This window comes from Hirundo rustica, chromosome 3, assembly GCF_015227805.2.
Source record: "Hirundo rustica isolate bHirRus1 chromosome 3, bHirRus1.pri.v3, whole genome shotgun sequence".
NCBI classification, from domain to species: Eukaryota; Metazoa; Chordata; class Aves; order Passeriformes; family Hirundinidae; genus Hirundo; species Hirundo rustica.
Window position 1 is genome coordinate 93,379,630 of NC_053452.1, and position 19,942 is coordinate 93,399,571.

Genomic DNA, 19,942 nt, shown 5'->3' on the forward strand with positions numbered 1-19,942 from the left:
TTTCCCTTTACAGTGTCTGTCCTCATCTCATCCCCCAAGATTTACCTCTTTCTGTCTTCTCTCCCTCTCCCCCCCCAACCCACAAGAGGGGAGCGAGAGAATGGCTGTGTGGTGTTTGGCTGCTGGCTGGGTTAAACCCCAACAATCCTTTTTGGTATCCAACATCAGGTTCAAAGGGTTGAGATAACAGATCTAACCAGAGATGTGTTAAAAAAAAAAAAGAAAAGAAAAGAAAAAAAAAATTTACAAGTTCATTGTATTAGTTTAATAGTCGCTGATCACACTGTTGATTTATCTGCTCTCAGAGATTTTTGTACTTGTTCTCACAGTTATGTTATGTAAGACCTTACTTACTGTATGTTTCCTGTTGTGCTGTTTATCATCCCTGGGGGCTGGATTAAGGTTATCATTTTGCTGTACTGTGTAACACTAGCTTATGATATCATAAAATTAGTCATGAGACTAATCTGGTATTTGTACTCAGCATTACTATCATCTCTGTACTTTGGGAACCATCTCTCAGAAACTATTAACAACTACACTCCACCTTTTCTCCTCAGAGTCGATCTGTGGGGGAGACAAGAAGGAATACTCCTTTACTACTTCACCTTCTCCTTCTTCTCGAGGCTTGTTACAAAAGCTCTTGAGAATTTTGAATCCTTGGGATGTTCAATCAAGTGTGTTCCTACTGCCGTCTCCTGAATGAATTTCTGGTCTTGTTTAAGGTTAAACAAATATTTAAGAATACCACCCAGAGACCTATCCCAAGGCTGGATAATTATGAGTGACAGGATGTGTGGGATAGTATGGAGAAGAATCTAGGCGAGCGGACACCTCCAATGTTTTGGAACTTCACTCCTAAAAAAGTTCAGAATCCAGAAAATCTGGTAAAATATTTGGAAAAAATATGCTGTGACCCTGACAATTCCAGAGAGAAACAAATCACTGCCACATTCTGTGACCTGGCCCATGAAGATACAGCCCCACTCAAGACTTTAGGGGGAAAAGGAGGTCTCTGGATGGGATGACAAAATGACAGACACGTCAGTAACCACTATAGGCACTGGGGCTACTCAGCCCCCTGTGACAGGCACTGCAGCTCCTTCAGCCCTGACAAGTATGAAGCTGAACCAGGGTACCAAGCCATGCTGCTAACAGTTTCCATTACATACACGAGAAGAAAAACTGGATGCAAAAGTGAGCTTGTTTAACAAGGGAAGAAACTCCTATGAAAAGGGGAAGGAGGAAGAAGATAAGGCAGGATTCTCCAAGTGCCATCATGAGAGCAGGAGGAGGAAGTGAAAGAATTCATAAACAAGGCAGTAACCACCTGATCCCTATCCCTGAGAGAGCTGTGAGATATGTGAAAAGATTTCAGCTTCATCCAGACTAGCACATTGTCACCTGATTGCTTCTTTTCTAGGGTAACAGGACCAGTGGCCTGCAATTAGAGGGTAGAAAAACCAAGCAGCTAGGATCCTTTCCTAGAGAAAGAATTGACAAAGGAATTGGAAAAAGGGCACAAGACCTCAGCTTCTGGATGTGACTTCTGTTAGGCAGTAAGGGAAGGTCTCCCTTCAAGTATGTCATTCAGGCAAATAGATGACCATTGAAAAAGATATCCAGTACCTGTGGGAATTAGCCATGCTGGAGGTCATTTATGATGAGCCATGAGAAATTACCCAAAGGTCTAAATGAAATCAAGTGTATGTCACCCAGGTGGTAGAAGTTTGTATGGAGCTCACCACTGTCATACACCAGCTCATAGGCAGTAATGACCTGGAAAGATGGAGAGAGACAAACAGTGGGCTGTCCAATTCCAGCAACATGAAGAAATTCTCTCTTCCCTCAATGGGACTGTGTCGCAGCTGTGGAGAAAGGGTTCCAAGAGTTCCAGCAATTCAGACAGGATATGTTCTAGTCCACAGCTGTATGGACCAGTATCTCAGCTACCAGGAGTTAGAGCTCCGCTGGTCAAGAGGGAGGGTATAGTGATTACACACCACAGACCATCCTGTGGCTTGATCTGAGTGACCACAGAGAAGTCATGAGAAAGTAGGGAGGAAAATCTACCTCAACACCCTCACAGGTATCTGATTTTCAACCACAAAACACTGAGGTTCTTCAGGAAAACTGCTGCTCCAGTTTCAAGCAGGCAGTTTTCCAGAGTAGAAGAGCTGATTTATTTCTGATCTTAATAAAGAGAATTCTGTTTTGTACATACAAAAACTGAATAACCAATATGATGATCAGGACCCTGCCTCCAGCCAGGTGGAAGAAGGGGACAAGAGAGTTTACTGGACTGTGTGATTTTAATGGCCTGGTACATCACATCAGGCCAACAGGAGTATAAGGGTCTAGTGGATACTGGTGCATGGTGTATCCTAATACGGCCAAACTACAGAGAAGCAGAACCCATTTGTATTTCTGGAATGACCAGAGTGTTCCAACAGCTAATTGTATTTGAAGGCCGAAAAGACCTTCACTGGGAATGAGTAGCATGACCTTCACTGGGAATGAGTAGCATTGTGACTGGTCCAGAGACTCCATGCATCCTTGGCAGAGACTCAGAAGAGGGTGTTTCAAGGACCCAAAAGGTTGGGCATTCTGTATAGCTATCTTGCACACAGAGGCAGTTAAGCAGGTGTCTTCCTTGCCCAGTCTCTCAGAGGACCCTTGCATTGTGGAGTTGCTGAAGGTTGAAGAATAACAGGTGCCAATTGCTACCACAACAGTGCACTGATGGCAACATCTCACCAAATATATCTCCCATCCATGAGCTTCCCATCCATGAGCTGATTTGTTGACTGGAGAGCCAAGGAGTCATCAGCAAGACCTGCTCACCTTTTAACAATCCTACATGGCCAGTGTGAAGGTCTAATGGAAAATGGAGACTAACAGTGGGCTGTCGTGGCCTTAATGAAGTCACACCATCACTGAATGCTGCTGTGCCTGACATGCTAAAGCTTCAATAAGAACTGTAGTTGAAGGCTGCCACATGGTATGCCCCAAATGTGAACTGGTATTGTTTTCTCAGTCTCTTTTGCAGCGGACTGCAGGCTGCAACAGAAGGTAAGACGCTTCTCCTATCTTTATGTGTTAATGATTTGCAGTAGTTTTTCTTGCTCATTTAATGGAATTCTTTCACTGATGGGGGAAAAAACACTTGAAAGAAAATAAATTAATTAACTTGTGTCTGATAACAAGGATAGACATAAGCCTGCAGGATTACTTGAATGAACATCCCTACTGGACAAATGCCTTCTTCACTTACCTAAGGCAACACTTTGATTTAAGTGGCATTCTGGTGATATATATGAGATGTATGAGATTTGGTCCATTGATTTTTAGTGAGGTTAACAAGTACCTGAACAGATTTTAAATTGAGTTTTGAAGCTGCACATTTTTACTAAGCTGGTAATTCCCTGTAATGGATCCTATCAAAGAGTCTCCTCATTTACAGAGAAAGTGGACTTCAAAACACAAAGAAGTGTGAGTCATAAGGAAGGCCCCTAAACATATAATTTCAAGCTTCTGTTGTGTAAATTATTTTTCCCTTTGTATACACCTAAAATTCTTGGTATAAGGACTAAATGCATGTAGGATAACAGCTAAATAAAACTTACTATAGACTGTATCATTCTGTTTGTTTTATACTTAATAAAAAGGTCAGAAAATGGGGGAGCAAATTGCCTGCTAGATGCTAGATTAACCCCAGTATGTGAACATGTGTTAATTTTCCCGAAACAAAGAACAGAAGAATAAACATTTCTTTATATATATATATATATATATATATATATATATATATATAGTCTTTTATATATCTATATATTTCTTCAATATATGTTGTCATGACTCATTGATGCAAAAAAATTCTAAACTATCTGTAAAACATATGAACGAAACCCAATAAAGGACTGATTTACTCTAATAAAGCCTAAACCAAAAACATTGAACAAGGGAGTATCTCAAAGTTAACCAGAATGGAACACTGCAGAAAGGTGCATATTTACATTACACCCTCCTCTAAAAATAAGGTATTTACCTGCAGTGATGAGCCAGTTATCTCCCATCACATGGGCCCTACATCCAGAAATGCAGCAGGTGGCTATATTGTATTTTACCGTATAAATTCTTGAATGAATGGCCCAAATTCCACTGTTCTTCAAAATACTCTTGTATTTTTATTTTTACATACTTTTATTAGCAAATCATTCACTAAAATGAGTAAAAAGGTCAAAGAAACAGGAACAGATACATCCTAAACACCGAAGTAGTTTTCCTCCCCACCCTGAACAAGATGAGTGGAGCTATACTGTTTAGCTGCATTGACTTCAGAGCACTTCCACTAATGCAGAAGTCCTACCTCTTGCATGATTCAGCAGTAGAATTACTGAACTGTTTCGTAAAATGAAAGTGTAGAGGGGAATCATAGCTTGTCTTCATGGGGAAGCAACAAGATCGGGCTTGCGTTGCTGGTTTTCTAGAGGTTGTATGGCAGCCCCTAATTAATTGAGCAGATTTTAAGAGTTCTCTGCCTTATAAAAACATGGTTTAGTCAGGAGTGTGGGCTAGAATTCAGGACTCTGGTGTGGGAGGACAGCCTGCAGATGGCAGGTGCTGGTACATGGCTGGTCCATTGTGATGACCCAAAGATAGAGCTGGGCACAGGCAATTAAATCCTCCACACACTGAAGATAAATGGGTGTGTAATTACAGAGCTGGTGCTCCAGACAATTGACAGGTCTTTTTTTGCTGGGTGATGGATGTAAGGTCTATATTAATTTAAAAACTTTGCTTCTGTTTATTTTTGTAGTAACTGCAATATTTTCATATGTGCCTAGCTCTGATGTCTCTGTTTTATTCCATGAAAGGTCTAACAGTATAGAATAACTTACTAGAGCACAATGAGATTTTTTTTTCTCTCACATTGCAAGTTTCTGCTGTACATAGTTGAAAATCAACAGAAGGACACTGCAATTTGCTAAAATCAATATAATTAGAGAAAAAAACTGATGTACTGCAAAGACCACAATTCAGAGAACTGCAAAGCATGATTGAAATGCTTAATGAGCTGCTGAACTGCAGTGCTCTAGGTTTGGCATGTCACAGGACCTGGGCGCTTCTGATGGAAACACTGCTGCCATCCTGGCTACCCAAAACACTTCAAAGCACCAACTCATGTCAGCAGCTGCATTAGGATGGATATGTGTCTTGCCTACTGCCATTTTAGGAAGTTACTTACTGAGGAATTTTACACCAAAATATCAGACTTGTACCTAATTTCTTCATGTTATTAACATTTAATGTTGCTGCTAAGGTGAGTGTGAAGCACTGTAAAATTCCTCCGTGAAAACTTACCCTTTGCACAATTTAATGCTACTGAGTTGTCTGTTAAAAATATTTTGACTTTACATTTTTATTGACTACTTACAGTCCTATAAGTAAGATTTGGGTTTTTTTTTTCCTTTCAGAATTAAGCTATGCAGACAGGGCTGGAGCCTCATGCATTAAGTTTACTACCTTTGGGGTTTTTCATTTCACATTTTCTGACCCAGGTCTGCCATGAAATAGAGAATTAGGAGATAAGCCAGTCAAGGATGGTTTGAGTCAGACCTCTGCTTTTCCTCTAACCTAGCTCGTGAGACTCAGCAAGGTGGATCCTGTAGGGGATGTATCCCTGCCAATCTGCACCAGCTCATCTCATTTCCCATTGCTGACTTTGTGACAGGACAGGAATGACGGCATGAGGCTGCAGGGGGCTTAACAATTCTTCTGTGGTGACTTCTGTGTGGGATGCTTCATGAAGAGGCCCAACCTTTCCTATATCACAGGACCTGGTCTCCTTTGCTCTCTGTATCTGTGGTGGGGAAAGGAGACTGGGGCACTGTGTCACAGCTGCAAGAGCTACAGGGACTCCTGAGGACAACAGTAGGCTGGGGTATGCCCTTGAGTGTGTCTCACACTTATGCAGGGCCGCTGACACATCTACAGTGGGAAACATGCCACTACCCACTTACATTATTAAAATTAAGCAAAAGCAGAGAAATTATTTGCTTGGACTCTGGTGCTTTGGATACAATTTTCTCTCTGCCATTTGGCTTCTGAGATTATGAACTCTTAATAAACAGAAAATTTATGCATAGCAAAACAAACAAAAAGAGAGGCTCAGTTTTTACTACTCCTGCTAAACATAATAATAAATAAGAATGATCCTGAAAGGGGAATTTGCTTATCTTAGTTTTGGAAAAACAACAGCATATCTCTTTTATTTATGCCTGCTGCAGTAGCAATGTCTGTGCAGTATTTAAGGGTTCATCTTCTCAAGAAGCAACAAGAGCAGGCTAATCCCCAGGGAAGGCAAGCAGGAGCTGGGCTAATGGCAAGGTAGTAGGACAGTGTTCTCATAAGAAAGGGTCAGTCTAACTGTGCCTAAGCAAGGAGAACAGGGCAGGTCTGGTGGTGGTAACCAGAGACTGTAAAAATCCAGAAAAGCCTCAGGTCAAATCAGGAGTTCAGGATGTTGGACAGGCACACCCCCAGCATGGCTCAGGACAGAACCAAGGAAAACAGCTACAGTTTAAATGCATGAGTAAAGCTGAGGGAGTCCTTGACAGAGTTTTTTAAGTCTCTTCTGAACAGCTTTTTTTCCCAGAAGCCTGATCCCAGCTTAGATTTGTCCCAGCTGTGCCGTATCAGGTTTGGCCAGCAGCACATGGGCAAGCCGCTTTGTAGGGCAGAGGGTGAGACTGACTGAGCTGCAGGACAGGAAGGTCACATCTTCTGTAGGATGCTGTCAAATGGAGAATGTATACTCTTCTTCAAGAGGATCATTGTGTGCCTGAGACCCAGTGACAATCAAGATTTCAGGAAATATATACTACAACCATGTCATTATGTTTTTTGAAACCAGAGACATTAATAAGATTACCATCTGTATTTCAAAAATAAAACAAAAAACTCCCCCACAACTGAAAAAGCAGTAGATTGCATAAAACAAATGCCCTGCAGAAAGTCATAATAAATTTCTATTCCACTCTGGAGAGGTTTCTGAGCATTATTATCATATTGTGATGCCATCCTACAATTAATCAGCCCTTTTAGTGATGTTGCAATAAACTCAGAGGTTCAGATTTTCAGCTTGTGTAAGTCAATATGGGTCCATTGATTTCACTGGAACTGTGCCAGGTGAATATCTGGCTGCAGACATCAAGGGGAATTGTACAGAGATGTTTAATAAAGCAAGAGACCTGTGTTTTCACAGTAGATAAATGACTTCCCAAGTGATGCTGCAGTCTCTTGTGGCACCTCTCCTCCAAGGAGTTTTATTTTAATCATTCTCATTAGGTTCCCTTAACTGCAACAATAATGCTAAGAGCCTAACAAAAAGCAAAGGAAATCAGATTTCTGGATAACTACTGGAATGAAATGTTGCTCGCAGGTTGCTGGATAGGTTTTGGGATTCTTTTCTGCTAGGATTTTTATTCTGTTATTTCCTTCCTTTTAGTAGTACGAAGAACACTTAAAACCCCAACTTCTTTGGTCCTTACACAGACAGACCTCTGTGCTTGCTGTAAGTAAAACCTGTGTAGCAAAGTGTCATAGCTGTAGTTCTATCTATGTATTTTGTGGTATAAAACAATGGTCTTAAGACTAACTGCCCAGTTTATCACATCAGTAGTCCTGCTAAAAACATTCACCTGATGAAAACAGATACAATTCTGCAATAGATATGAAAGAATCCATGAAGTACTGTTTAAATGGACTTAGTCTGGGATAGCACAGCACACTAGTTCTTAGGAATTTTTTTGTGAGAAAGTATCATTTACACCTTGTCAGATAATAATAAAGCAATGAATTTAGCAGCACAAATATAGTATTACTAAAACACATAAGTATTGCATAAAATGTCTTCTGTTTACCTCTCAATGAATCAAGGTAGTGCATATACTCAATAGTTCTGATACAGACCAACATCTTTATTTATCTGTTTATTTGCGCATATATATATATGAGTCAAATCTGAGCCATTCACATTTGATAAATTTGATCTAGGTCTTCAGTCAAAACTGATTCTTGCTTGAACATCTCTGTATCCAATTAAAAACCTCAGATTCCTTTAAAGGTGGATTGGTTAAGATTTATACTAATTTTCTTCCATTTGTTAGTCCATATAAGTTCTATTCAGATTAATTTCAGACAAGTTGGTAAACAGTGCAAGTGTGTCCCTAGGGTGACTTTATGATGCTTGTATCCCCAATCACCTGTTCTGTTAGTGCTGTATATTGAGTTCTGTGCCTTTAAGACTGGTTCTGGGAGCAAAGCGGGAGCAAGGAGACGTGTGGAGTTTGTTTTGAGAGCACTGCCTGACTCCTCCACATTCTTCTCCAGACGGGGTGTTTGGCAGAGGCTTGGAGAGACTGCAGGACAGAGATCATTTTACTTTTAGTTAGTTTCAGCTAGCTAGGGCAGAGAAGTTCCCTAAACTGTTTTTTTTCCTTTTTCTTGGAACTGTTTAAACCTGCTCTGGACTGAAAACCCAGGGGAGCACTGGGGGCTGCACCTGCGTCCCACCGGGGCCTGGACCTCGGCATTTTCCAGCAGCGCCGGAGAGACTGGGACTGAGGAGAGACTGAGAGAGAGCCGAGCTACACCCACGGCAAGGACTTTCTCAATTTGCCATCTCACTCCAGAATGAGAGGTTTTATTGTTTCGTATTATTCATTCTTTATACTTGTATGCACTTTGTTTGTTAAATAAAATAGTTTTTTGCACTCTTCTCTGAGGAAGTTCTTTACCGGACCGGCTGGAGGGAGGGGCCACTTGGGTTTGCTCCCCAGAGGGACCCCATTAAGGGGTTTTCTCCCAAATTTGCCCTAAACCAGGACAAAGTGGAAGCAGCTTTATTGATTTCCTAAGGGTTTTTGGCATGGATTTGAATATAGTCTTAAGGCAGCCATGGCAGTAGGCACCATAGACAGCGTCAACATATCTTAGAGGAGAACTTCATTTCTATATGCAATAAAATGCACTTAATGTAAGTAGCACTTTATAGAAAAATTCTGGAAATTTGAGGTCTATTCACAAACAGGAAGCTCTGACGTTTATACTTAGAGTAAAAACCCCATTGGCAATACTAAAATCAGGTTTTTTTCTGATTTTTTCTGAAAACCTAGTTAAACACAAGGCATTTAAAAAAGAAGTAAGAGCTAATTAAGTTACTAATTGTGAACAATTTGTAGCATTTGATTTGATTAATAAAAGAAAAGATCCTTCCAGGATTCAAGTAATAACTGGGGTTTAATGCAGTGTCAACCTCTCTCTTATTCTTCAAGGATCTATTGTGTTACCTCAAGGTCTCCATCTGGGTAGAATAGCATAAGCAGTCAGAGATTGATAAATCTTATTACAACCAAACAAGCTTTAGTAATCTTCAAATAGAAATATACAGGTTGGATATCAGTAAAAACTATCAAAACACTGGAAGAGACTGCCAACAGACTGTAGCATGTTTATTTCACGGAAGGTTTTTAGAAGGACTGGGGAAAGTATAGCTGCCCCTTATGTTAGAGAGGTAAATGTTTAGGATGAAAATTTAGTGTGTTTTTCAACTTTTACCTTACTCTTGTATGATCTATAATGACCAGGTGATCTCTGTGTCTGAGCACATCAGCTGTAGTGACTGGAAGGCTGGTGGCTTGTCCCGCAGCATTCTGCTGGGATGCTCCATCCTCTCCCAAATACAAACTGACCATGGCTGCTATGGGCCTCCCTGTTCCTTAGCTCAACTTCAGTAAAGCCTTGTCCATACAGATAGCTGGCAGTTCTCTTCTTCACAGTGTAGTTAGTTAGTTACCTACCTGCAGGTATTACCTGAAATATAAGCAATAAACATCTCTAGGAATTAAGAAGAGCTATGCGTTTACCTGAGCCCCCCAAAATAGATTATCTTCAAAGAGTCACCCTGGGGGCCCAAAAATGGCAGTGTATTTTGCTTTGAACTGCGTAAGACAGAAGTACTGTCCTGCTAAAGGTCCATCACCCCATCTTGTGATGTTCTCTTTCATTCAACTTATAAACACCACTAGTGGAATGGTAATATAAATTGGTTTCTATGGATGCATCTCTTGTAATTCCAGAAGCAGTATCTACACTCCCATAAACAAACTCATTAAAATCTGCTTGAGCTTGCCTTGGATGCCCTCAGAGAGAGAAAGAGACTGTTGCTGGTTTCTCACTTTTCCCATTTATTATAATCTCTTCTAGTTTAGTAAACTGCTTGAGAATTCAGAGTCAATTCTCAGTGACTTAATCTGAATGATACAGCTCTTATGCATTCCCAGAAGAGCATGCCACCAGCATACCTTCCAGAAAGATGTCACAAATCTCCACAATTTGCTGCAACCTGAACTTACAGAAAACCCTGAATTTACAGCTTTTATGCAATAAAAAATTTCTGTGTCCCCATATGATAATTCCAGAAATTTACAGAAATGTGTTTTCTCTCTATAATTCATAATATAACCCATATTAGGCCTAACAAGTTTCCCTTCCAGAAAAAATATGTAATAATGAATTCCTATAACAGAGGAGAAGCTAGTATCACATAGTCAGATTTTGTAGTGGTCTGCTATTTACCACTTACCTGACATCCCATGTAAGGGATTATTTTTCACATAGGTAAAGGATTTTAATTCCATAAATTTTCAGATGCTTCAAGTACTGCAGCTATGGTTTACTTTCAAGCACATTTCAAAGTTATATTCATATATTGCATAGTTCTGTCATAACAGTAATGTTGTCTTGCATAGTAGCATACTTCCTACTGCCTAAGATAGTTTCATAAGCTATTTCCATAATAAATAAAATCACTGCACCACGGCACAATTTGAGCACTGATGTATCAATATCTGTAAGCTCCCTGGCACTATTCTGGCTAGTGCCAGCTTTTTCTGTCCTGGACAATGCTTGGCCATGGCTTAGAAGATTGCATGGGACACATAAAAATAGGTTGCATTGTGCCCCTTGCTTTGAGGCACCGAGAGTGGGCTGTATCCCAAAATGTAAACATGGGTGCAATATTCTGGTCTGTGTTTGACTCACAAACTGAGTTGAGTACAGATTCCTTTGTGCCAGGAGATCTTTCTCTCTTCTGTCTCACCTTGTTTTACAACTACTACCAAAAGCTCAGCGCCTTTACCTCACTACTGTCAAAATTCCCTTTCTGGACTGCTGTTCTCCTCAGGTCTTGTAAGCAGTAAAAGCATAAATTGCAGGGATGTCAGTAGGCATCTTCTCTTTCCTCAGCTTGTTCCCACAAGCTTCTCATTGTGGTCCCGCTGTTTCCATTCCCTTCCCTCCCTGACAATGCACTGACTCATCTATTGACACTAAGGCTGTAGAACTGTTTTGGTGGGCAAACATGGCACTGAGTTTCTGAAATTAAGATGAAAACTATTGAAGAACAGCACAGGAACAGCTTCCAGCCTAGACCCCCACACAGTTTCCCTTTTGTTCTTCTGAAGCCAAAAATAGATCTTCATATAACTTTTACCTTATGCTTATTTCTGTCACTGTCCTCTTTTGGCTGACTACTCAGTTTCATTCTGTGTGACATGACCTATTCCTAGAAGTGAAGAGGATGCCACATTTCAGCACTCATGCCTATGCCAATTGGCCTTTCCTAGGAGCTCATGGATATGTTTAAAAGCCAAGGGGCTTTTTGTTTGATTTGTCAAAATTCAAAACCAACCAATGAAGGTTTTGTAGCTATAACTGCTCATGATACTGTGTGAAAGATTCTATAATTGTAACACAGTTACAGATATTGAGAGCAATCCTCACATTACTTTACCTCCCATTTTAATGTGCGGTTCAGCACAAGAGCAATATTCTGCTCCCAAAGAGAGGCTCCATATGGAATTTGAATCCAAGATTTCTCCCCTACATTGTGACCTTGACTTGGCTCATTTCATGCCGCCAGATTTACTTAGATAAAATGCTGGACTTCTGTGTAGGTTGACAGCATGCTATAGGTTTCATGAAGTCAAAATTCTACAAAGCGACTCAGATCTCTTTTTTAGCTGTAGCTGAAAGAATCCATCCTGCTGTAGTCTCCAACTCTTTTGTCATACTTACTGAAAATCCGTAAGGTAGCTTCTGAATCTACTTTCGAGGCAAAACTGGCTCTGGCTCCATTCCTGGGCTTTCTAATGTGTATTCTCTCCAAACACTATGATGGGTTAGTTGTTTTATTCAAGCTGGCTAGAACAGCCAGCAAAGAGTAAAAACTAAAGATTATGCTAATTCAACAACTGGTTGAGCTGAAAGCTCTAAATATTTGTTGAATACTTTTCTTACTACCAGAATAGTTTTCTGCTGTGGAAGGAAAATTATGCTTTATTAACTTTAGAAAATATTCATAGTATACTATGCACTAAAGATTTAAATGGTGCCTGCAAGCACTGGACTAGGCATGTGCTTTCTTACGTGAAATGAGTAAACCAGATACTGTGATACTGGTAAACCTCAAATAAATTATTCAAAGCATTGAAATAACTCCTTTTTTTCTATGCATCGTTCTTTGTTATGTGTGCTCTTAACTTTTAAAGTAAATCTTCTGTCCTTAGTAATATTAGCACTCAATGGGGAAGACTGTTATTGAACTAGTAGGTCCCTCTTTCAAGTGAAATACCTAATCGTGTTTCCCTCATACACTTAGGTGACAAACATGGCTAAAAATGTAGTATGTGAAACCAAGCCCAAGTGTAAATATGCTTGGTCAGGAAAGCTGCAAATTACTGAAAGAGTACTTTACTCATTTAAAGTTACTCCTTTTTCTGGTGAAAATAACCTGTGTCTTTAGAAGTTATAATCACCTTGAAATTTTGGAAATTTTTTTTTTAATTAGCTCTAACTTGAGGTCAGATTGATAGTAAACTTGAACTTGATGTGATAGGTATGATTAGATCAGTAGGAGTTTATGAATGTGAATATCAGCTTATCAACTGCACCACCAGAACTTGCCAGTTTCCTAAAAAAAAAAAAAAAAAAAAAAAAAAAAAAAAAAAAAGAAGAAGAAAAGAAAAGAAAAGAAAAGAAAAGAAAAGAGGCACTGTGTTTTCCCAACTATATGGCCATCTTATACATAGATTTCTGATATTCAGAACAAATTTTGAGTGAAGATGTATTACTTTGTGGAGCGATGATATTGGGAGGTATCACCATCCACATTATTAGTGAACCAGTGCTAAGATTCACCAGTCTCACAAAGAATATAAAATTTTTCAGGCAGCTAAAAGCCACTTCAGTTCCTGGCTTAAATAACTCCAGCTGCCCTTTATGGATTTTGTATTGATAGAAATTGCCTCTTGCCTGTCAGGTATATATGGGTTAGCCTTATCAGAGACTGACTCCACCAAACTGTACGAATAGAATTGAATTGAAAAGAGAACAAAGATCCTATTACAAACTATTCATTGATTTCACAAAAAAAAAAAAAAATCTGCTGTAAATAAGGAATTAAACGGTTTACATGGGCCTAATTAGCTAGCTCTACTTATCTGCTGATAATGGCTCTGCTTTCACAGGGTAAGATATACAATAATTTATAAACTATACATATACACAACCACCTGAATTCAAGGACCAAGAGGATGCAGAAAAAGCAGAGGTCTCTGCTGAGAATAAAAACCAGATACAAGTCTGGTGATGTAATTCTCTACAGGTGTTCCTTTGCAGAACATTGTTGAAAGGGAGAGGAATAGGTGACAGCTTGGTTCAGCTATAGCTAAGACAGTAGGAGAATAGTTTAGTGTCTAAGATGAGAATTAAGTCATGAGTATCGTCAGAAAAAAAGCTCAAACTTTAGCCAGATGTGACATTGCCATTGGTCATGTTTTTAAAAATGAAATAGAGCAGTAGAGCAATTAATTTGAGGATACCTAGGAAATTGGGTGGATGCATAGCTCACATAGAGTGTGAGTGCATATTCTGTGGTATATTGGAGCCTTTCTAAGGCTCTAGCATGGTCTTTTGCGCTCACTTTTAACAAGCACCAGCAACTAGAAGGTGCATCAAAGAAAAAAAAAAACAACAACTTGAAACCTCAATCCAATGGAACTAAGAAGTGCTTAAAGAATGGGTACAGGAAAACTACAACTCTAAGCATACAGGGGCATACATATTTCTACAGAGAAGTATGCACAGTGTGAACTAAATGCATATTTTGCAATTTCCACCGAAAAGCAGGAAATGTCTCAGACAAAAGGGCCAGAACATCTCAGGTAAAGGCTGCCTACCAGGTTCACAACATATTATAGTTCAGCTGACTGCATGCTTTTTCTGAGTAAAGGTGAAGTCTCTGAAGATTGAGAAAGCAAATTCAGCAGGAAAAATACTTTGATACTGTAGTTATGCCTGTTCTAAAATGACAGGTTTTGTTGGGATGAAGTTATTCAAGATACTGCCCTAAATGGCAGAGGAGATTTTTCATTCTTCTGAAATATTATGTGAAGGAGAATTATGTTGTTAAGATCTGATTATAAGAGATGCTTCTGTGTAAATTAAGGTGCAAACAAGACCATAGGGCAAAGTCAATAGTACAGATTTTATTTAACAGTAAATGTGAGGTAGAGAGATAAAAAGAAACAGAAAGAGGAAGAAGGGAGAGAGGGACAGAGTGAGACAGAGAGAGAGAGATTAAGCAAAAGATATCATCACAATATGTATTTGTGTGGCATCCTTCTTCACCCTGGTCTTTGGTGGTGGGGGTCATTATTATGGAGGTAACACTTAAACAGTCCAATCCCAGGTATCCATGGGAATAGATGCCATTCCCACAACTTGGGCTGGCATGTGTATCATTCCTAGTTTTCTACTGTGCAATTTTTTTGTCTGGATAAGTCTTAAGTTTCCACAGTCTGCACAGTGGCATTTTGTCTGGTGTGCTAATTCCAAACCCTCACCTTTGTTGGGCCTGGAATTAATGCCTTCCTGTTTTGCCATCTGTGCTTATCTCCAATTCCTGTTGTGATGAGCTATCTTATGGGGACTATGTTTTCAGACATGCAACTGCATTCTTTAAGTCCTCACACATATGATGCAAGGGCATTCAAAACCTCAAAACTCCTTTCTGGGAAGAATGAAAAAACCAGGAAGTGATACAAACAGTAAGTAGTATTTCTGAGGTGACAACAGCTGATAAACACATAAAGCAAAGTTGATGTTTTGGGACAAGAAACAACATTTGCAGTAAGTTTTTCTGGTGCAGGTAATATACTTCCTAAAATTAACTTGCACAGTTTCAAAAGATACTATGGAACTCTGCTGGTCCCAGAAGAATTAAAAAGAGACGATGAATACATGTTCTTAAACTGAATGTTCTCATTGGTTTCCACCCTTTCCAGGTTGACTTCTGGAGAAATGACACTTTATGACATATGTTCACATATTTTGTGGCAAAAATGCCAATGTTACTTCCTAGCCTATTGGTCCAGTTCCATTTACCTTGGTACAAAATACAAATAAATGTACAATGCTTTAAAATCTTGGTGAAATTAGTTACTGAAAGAATGGCAAAGGGCCCATACCAGTGCTGGCTTTGAGGTATAAAGGCACTGAGAGACATACAGGTAGTTGTACATAGCTGTAAGGCCCCTGGGAGATCTGGTGTCTGTTGGCCCCTGAGCACTAATGTGGATTATTCTCTGGCACTACTTGCTCTGCTACAATGATGGGTGATCCCATTAAACATTTCAAATGTGAAAGGCCTCTCAAATCACTTAAAGTTGTGATATTTTCCACTTCTACCCATGTGTTCCGGGCTAAATCAGTACTGTATCTTTTCTAAAATGTTACTGTAATAATTTTAATAACTCAGTTCTGAATTTTGTGCTCCAGTGATTTTTCAGTGTCTACAGAACATCGGGGGTTTGAGTTACCAGGCTCTTTTCCACCCCGTTTTTTTCTCCTCCTTTTGAAATCTTTCCTTCTTTGGCACTTAATTTCTCTTTTTCCTAGCTGGTTATTGATTAGTTTTTCTTTGTAATGCAGTACTTAGAAAAATAGTGTCCTAACAGGTTTAAAAGGAAAAACCCCAAAACAACACAATCCAATGTATGGAAGAAAATCTTTAGAAGGCAGAATTTTTTAAATAAAAAGACTTCCATTACTTTGAAAATAAGTGCATATTAAGCATGACTAGAAGGTAGAAAAAGCTTCCTCTGGTATCCTAGATGACTATACAATTATTGACGTCAAAGTATCAATTTAGTTAAAGATAGATGCAAGCCATGTAACTCCTTCGCCATGTGGCATGTGGTCCTGGAGTTGAGCTTGCAGTACTTTGTCAAAATATTATCAATATAATGCTTTTTCAAATCCATATTCTGAGAAAAATTATCTTAGGAATTGTAAATGTTAAGAGATTTCAATTTTAAATGATTCAATTTTAAGGGTAGCATATGTTATGCAATTACTTATATTGGAATAGGGTTAGGGCATTTTATTCTCTCTTTACTTTTACTCTCTCCTCAGTCAGGCATTTTCTCAAATAATTTGACCTAAATTGACAACTCCAAATATATGAATTTCCTGAGCATATTATCAGCTGGGAGCAGCTAGTAGTTACAATTACTTGTTAGCTAATATTGTACACAGAACAATTATGTTTGGAGAGTTATATAACCTTGGACTGGTATGCAATAAGCTTTCAAATTTAGAAAGCAATGAATGACCTCTGAGCATGTCTAAGACAAGAAATAATTAACAAAATCTCCTGGTGTGCTGCAGTTTACCCCAGTTTGCAGTTAAAACCCATTATTTTCCATTTTAAATGGTAGCTATTACCATATATCTACTTTGTCTTCTATATATGTCAGAATAAAATCAATGAAACTTGCAAAGAGCAATTAAAATGCAATAACAATCCCACTCAAGTTTTTTTTAAGTAATATGGACAACTAAGATGATGATGATCATTACCACTTCTATTAATTTTTCCCTGTAGAAAGGTAGATTTGCATATTTATGCCACACATACTGCACTTGCTAATACAAGATTCCCCTTTGCCATCTCCATAACCACGGGGGCGCACACCTGGTACAGAATGATTCTGTTCCCCAGCTCAGCAGAGATGTTCTAAGCCAGCACGTTTTGCTTTGCACTTGCAGTGGGCAAGCGCTGTGTGCCCCATCAGGTGCCAGGTGTCACGGACACAGTGTTTGCTCTGCCTCATGAGAAGACTAAGGTGATTACTGCACTGGAATATAAAGCCAAATATAAAGCTGGGTCTGGGCCAGAGCTCTCAAGCTGTGGTAAGCATCCCACAAGTATCACACAAGCTAGTCCTTCTGTGCATGTACCCAGCACAGAGCCAGGAGCTTTTGCTGCTGATACTGTCATTAATGCTCCTACCTAAGCAAGCTGCTTTTAGAAAGTGCAACGTAGGATATTCTTCCCTGTTGCAAATTACAGTTTGGTATCACTGCAATCAAGTGTTTCAGAAAGCCTGTTTCACTAAAAGGGAGTTCTGACCCTAGTTACATTGTAATGTGAGCTTATATTTTCTTCAATGTTTCAATCCAGGAAAGGAGAATCTACAGTGGAACAAATGAGAGAAGAATCTGTCTTGTAATCCAAACATGAAACTACTTGGAAAAAAAAGAGATGAAAAAGAAAGATTGTTTGCATTTGAAATTATTTGTGAATATTTGACTGCATTACCAGGTAATGCCATTTTCTCTACTTCTTGGCATTAAAACAATCAAAATAAATAAAATATTGAACCAAATAAACACAGAAGTCTTGATGTGACATCCAATATATTTGCAGAAGTGACTGACAGCTAATGTATGTGGTGGTGCAGAACTGTTTTATTAGGTTTTTATAAGAAGTTTATGTTATGGTTCATTTCACTGTATCCCCAATTCTGTATCCCTTTTGTGTTGTCTGTATAATAAGGTGTTTTGTGTCAGTCCTCCCACTCCTCACCTGACTTGTAACATCCCCTCTGCCCCAACCCCCCTCTCTGGGGCAGCCTGTCTATCACTTTGAGGAGCCCTCCCAGGTTGCGAAATCTCAGGGAGAGGGCTTCAGGTGATAGGCCCCCTGGGGGGAATTCCTTTAGCTCTGGATTTTAGTGGTCCAAGGCTGGGGGTGGGCACACCTTGTTACCCCCTGAATCCCCTGATTTGTTGTATTGTTGTATCCTCCCTGGAACCCCTCCCCCACTTAAAAGGGGTAGGAGGGAGATTCAAACTCTCTTCAGCTCTGCTCTCTCTCGCTCGCTGGCCTCTCTGGCCTGAGGTTTGGACCGGCTGTGGACTTCCCGCAGCCCGGCCTGAATAAACATCTTTAACCTGCAAAACTGAGAGCCAATCTTTTCTTCTGCTGCCATTGCTGTCACGACACTATTTGGTCCAGCTGCTTCTGAGAAGCTGATAAGAGCTGGGAACTTCTGTGGCTGTGTTGACCTGAGCTAGCCGGAGGTCAGCTCCCGCCCGGTGCAGGAACAGAAACAGACACAAATGTAGTCCTTCAAGACAGGATCTAAATTAAAGGTTTGTTATGAATAATGTATTCGTCAAAATGGGTCTTGTCCTATTCACAAATTCCTGTACTAGGATTTTTTTTGTTGTTGTTACATTGTTAAAAAAATGTTTTGTATTAAAAGCTGTGACATAAACAATTTTGGGCTACCTAGGCCCTGTATAGTCTATTGTTGAGAAGAAGATTTGGAATTCCATATTTGATTGTCCCTTGAACAGGAAATTAAATTATTTGGTATGCTTTTATCCCTCAAATAAGGTTAAAAAACCACATAAATTGTTTTTTGCTCATTTTAAAAAATATTCTTCTTTTACTCACTTGGCAGCAAGTTAAAAATACAAAAACATATTTTAGGAACAAGGAATTATAGCTCAAAAGACTATAAGGACATTTAAAACTTATAATTTTTTTCCATCTTATTTTTCATTTAAAATTGCTTCCTAGATAAAGGAATAATAAAGTCATAACCCAGATTTATTAGGTTCCTGAATACTTGAAGTTAATTTTTCTCTTCAGTCAAAAACAGTGAAAGAATTAAAAATTTTTGAACAATTATGATTTCTACATTTTCTGGCTTAAGTGTCTAAGCTGCAGGACTTTGGACAATTTTTTTTTTTTTTCAGGTGAGGCAAGATAAACTTATAGAATTTCCTGTCCTTCAGCCCTTAAGACTTGGTGGTGGTGGATGGATGAGGTAGCTCAGGGATCTTCTTATCAGTGAGCATTAGTTTTATGCAAAATACTTGGAAAAGCAATGCCTGTCTTCTCACTCAGGAATCTCTCTTAGTATACCATGTTTCCATAGCTGTATATAAACCAAAGCATTTTTTCAAGAAGCACATACATCAAATTTAATGGTCTTTGGTTTGTATCATAGTGTATTTCCTCTACACGTTTAATCTCACATGAAAAGGATGTCTGTGTTTAATACAGTCAGTGAGATCAGATGACTACAGCTGTCACTGTGGTTAAATCCAAGTGTTACAAACACATTGTGGGACTGAAGCTGGTATTGAGGCACATAGTAGGAGTTTTACATTAATGATTGATAGGTTTATGCAGCCAGTTCATTTTTTATGCCAGTGTCCATATTTAGCAATCACTAAAATACTTGAACGGTCTTTGGCATTTGCTGTTGCTTGATCGTGTCTCATATTTTAGTCATACTTCATTTGGAGGTTTGCTGGTGAACTGTCTTGTTCTCTAGTTTTGTCCCTTCCCTGTAATAAAGTTAATTTAGAAAACCAACTATGTACTGCTGCAAATGTTTAGAAACCACAACCAAAAAAATGTTTATTAGCTGCAGTATTGCTTTCTTTTCCCCCCAAATTTGAACATAATGACTAGCAAAACAAGCATGGACAACTGATTCAGTTTTGGCTAAAGTTA